This window comes from Mandrillus leucophaeus, unplaced genomic scaffold (genome assembly GCF_000951045.1).
Source record: "Mandrillus leucophaeus isolate KB7577 unplaced genomic scaffold, Mleu.le_1.0 Scaffold233, whole genome shotgun sequence".
Taxonomy (NCBI): domain Eukaryota; kingdom Metazoa; phylum Chordata; class Mammalia; order Primates; family Cercopithecidae; genus Mandrillus; species Mandrillus leucophaeus.
In genome coordinates, this window is record NW_012102399.1 from 2,308,300 (window position 1) to 2,312,143 (window position 3,844).

General features: G+C 35.9%; 1 protein-coding gene across 2 annotated transcripts in view; it reads right to left on the minus strand.

Moving 5' to 3' along the window:
* HNF4G (hepatocyte nuclear factor 4, gamma) overlaps positions 1–3,844 on the minus strand; it is a 170,906-nt gene that overhangs the window by 84,244 nt on the left and 82,818 nt on the right. Inside the window, exon 2 of one of the 2 annotated variants that reach the window (XM_011981971.1) lies at positions 2,236–2,355. The exons of the other annotated variant lie outside the window; for it this stretch is intronic. The gene's annotated coding sequence lies outside the window, so the exon portion shown is untranslated. The remainder of the gene's footprint in view (positions 1–2,235; positions 2,356–3,844) is intronic. 2 annotated transcript variants of the gene reach the window in all.

A 3,844-nucleotide genomic window follows, 5' to 3' on the forward strand; every position in this document is an offset into this window, starting at 1 on the left:
TCCTTTAATCTTACATTAAGATTCCTCCCGCTCCTACAGGTTTCTAGCTAAATAGATAGTTTTACATTAAACAATTATTAAACCAGATAACACTCTATCTGATCTCAGACAATACTTAGGGTAATTCATACTATCAATACTGAAAGAATTTAGAAGAGGAGGAAACAAGCAGGTGGTAGTAAGAGTGACTAGATCAGTGTGGGGACGTGGCATTTGAACTGGGCCTTGAAACATTGGAATAATGTTAAGAAGCATTTCAAGCCAGGAATTGAGTATGAAAACAGGTGTAGAAAACTCATCTTAAAGGCGATTACCTTCAGTACGCAAGGGAAGAGTGAAATAAAGTCATAGCAATATGTGCTGGCACAAAGCAGTGTACAAGAAAACCAGCACAGCTCTGGAGTAAACCTGGCCTGGAGAGGATATTATTGAAATAGACTTCAAGCTTCTGGCTAAGGACCTCACTGTCTAAAACCACTTGCTTGGGTCAAGCATTGTTCTTTGTGTGCCCATCTCTTAACCACAGTGGCCTGTCCAGAAATAGCTGGACTCTTCTGTTTATAAATCTTCATGGTCTAATCCTTAGTCCTCTAAGCCACTTGCAGTTCCCATTTCAATGAGAATTACAGTCATCTGGCCGGATGCGGTGGCTCACGCCTGTAATCTCAGCACTTTGGGAGGCCGAGATGGGTGGATCACCTGAGGTCAGGTATTTGAGACAAGCCTGGCCAACATGGAGAAGAAACTCCTTCTTTACTAAAAACACAAAAATTAGCTGGCTGTGGTGGCATATGCCTGTAATACTAGCTACTTGGGAGGCTGAGGCATGAGAATTACTTGAACCCCGGGGGTCAGAGGTTGCAGTGAGCAGAGATCGCACCACTGCACTCCAGCCTGGGCAACAGAGCCAGACCCTATCTTTTAAAAAAAAAAAAAAAAAAGAAAAGAAAAGAAAAAGAAAAAAGGTAAGAAAAGAAAAAGAATTACAGTGATTTTAGAAGTGCATTTTTGTGCTTCTCAAATTTCTATGACTTAAAAAAGTTGCCTACAAGATACTATGATTTTAGTGTATAATTACTAACTACTTTTTTTATTCTCAACATGTATTTATTGGTATTGTATAAAATATAATTATCATAAATTTAAATCCTTAAGTAAAAAAATTTTGTATCAGCAACATGTTGTAAACATCACTGATACCTAATAGATGCCTCTTCTAACACTCCAAATATATCACATTTATTCTTCCAATAATCCTTAGGATAGATATAATTACTATTATTATTACTACTTCATAGTAGAAGTTGATGTTTATGAGGGCTAATTTAGTTGCTTAAAGTCACAGAACTCATAAATGGCAGAGACGAGATTGAAAACCCTGTACTTTCCAAACACAAGCTAATGAATTTTGAGGGATGGATGAGAGGAGTAGCTTCTTGGATTTCCAAACTTTAAGAGGCACTGAAATAACTCTGGACCTAAATCATCAAATTTATACTAGTGCTGAGCCGACTAATATAGGAAGCTAAGAGAGGGAGAGAGGAAAATGCAAATTATTAAGCACAGACATTTTCTATTGAGTATTTTATATGTGAGTATATGGTTTCAGTTAGCTGACAGTGAACAATCACAATCTGCTCAAATTGGTTTTTTACTGGATAGAAAATATTGCTTTTATTATCTACATTATGAACATTTTTAAAATTCTTCAGAAAATCATAAAATAAAACCTAAGAAGAAATAATCAAGGGAAGAGAGAAAATACTTACCATCTTTTTTCAGAACATTGACTCTACTACATAAGTGTGAATAAATTAAAGATGTGCATTTGCTCTGATAAACAGCTTTAATTAACAGAAATTCTTTTCCATCATTAAATAAATGTTCTTTAAGTACTTCAAACTTTCTAATTTGAGAATGTGCTAATTAATTGCCCAGTGCCAGCCTCCAAACATGTGCATATAAACTTTTATGATATTTTGTAAGCAATAGATCAGAAATAAAAACCAGTGACAAAAGGCATAATCATAATATAGGCAAGGAAAACCATTATTTGTAATGAACGATGGGAAGGAAAGGATTTCCTAAGAAGGCTGTGGTCAGTGTACACTTTGAGACCTTTAGTATGTATGAAAGCACAAGCAAGTCAGACAAGAAGGAAAGAGATCTTTACAAGGTGTCCAAGTAATAAATAATTTACAAAGCAATTTAGCAGCCTCAGCAGGCACCACTTACAAGGCTGTGGTAGGGAACGGAGTCTATATTTGTAGAGAAGAGTAGAATCAATACAAGGAGTAAGCTGTCAGTTTTTTCTATAGTGTCAATATCTCAGACTGGCTGCTTTCGCTGGTGCTCCTGTGGAAACAATTTCCAAAAGTATACTATTGAGTGACATGCTGCATGGATTAAATGATTTACTTTAATCCTCTAACTGCACATTGAAAGACCAATAGCCCAAAAGGAATACTAGAGAGTCTGAGTACAAAGCAACCCATAATAACAGTGTGATTTTGGAATGGTTTATACTTAAGAAAACTCTAGTGCCACAGGAAGTTCCATACAGAACAACAAGTCAACATGAAATAAGTGGTCATGTCATGACAGACATAATATCTGGTTACCAGGAGGATCATTCACGACATTGAGAAATCTGACTAAATAGATTTCTTGGTCAAATTTTTCATTTGTAAGTCATCAGATAAAATGGTGATTTCACCTTGGAAGAGCAATGAGCAATCTAAACTCCCTTTTAGTTTACACCTGTGTGTATGTCCTGTCTCTTATACACATCTAGATGTGTATAAGAGACAGGTGAGACTCCATCTCAAAAAAGAAAAAAAAAAAGCAAAAGAAAAGAAAGTTCAATAACCAATTTTGTCAAATTACATTTAACAACAGCGATTTCTCAACTCCCTAATAAGTGACCCTTGTTTCTAGAGTCTAAAGACATAAAGAAAAATATAAAACAGTGTTCTTACCCTCAAGGAGTGATATGGTTTATCTGTATCCTCACCCAAATCTCATTTTGAATTGTAGTTTTCATAATCCCCACATGTGGGAGGGATCTGGTGGGAGGTAAGTGAATCATAGGGACGGTTACTCTCATGCTGTTCTTGTAATAGTGAGTTCTCAAGAGATCTGATGGTTTTATAAGGGGCTTTTCCTCTTTTCCTTGGCCCTTCTCCTTGCTGCTGCCAAGTGAAGAAGGCTGTGTTTGCTTCCCTTTCCACCATGATTGTGAGTTTCCTGAGGCCTCCCATCCCTGAGGAACTGTGAGTCAAATCTCTTCCTTTTATAAATTACCCAGTTTCAGGTAAGTCCTTATAGCAGCATGAGAATGAACTAATACAAGGAGCCAATCTTTGTGGAGGGAGATATTGATAATCTTAATTAGCATCAACAAGTGAGAAAAGAAATTATTCTAATTCTAGTTAGTCCTGAAATTCAGAGGAAAATTTATAATTGAGAACTGGAGTGATCATGAAACTGGTTCTAAGGTGGGCTTTAAAAAATAGGTAGATTTTGTTTGGTGGGCAAAAGAAAAGAGGACTTTTGGGTTGAAGAAAGGCAAATAATTAGTGTTTGAAAGGATATGTGAGAAGTGTGATTGGATAGTAAGAGTGGGACTATTTTATGGAGGGTTTAGAGAGAACTAGACAGAAAATTTCAGATTTGTTTACATCAATGATTGGAAGCCATTAAAGATTTGTTGAGCAGATCAGTGATATTATGTGTACAAACCAAATAATAAATATAAAAGATCAAATATGTATCTATCCTGAAAGTCTTAAACATGGCAGCTTCTAGAGCCAATGGCATGTTAAATTAAAAAAAAAAAAAAAAA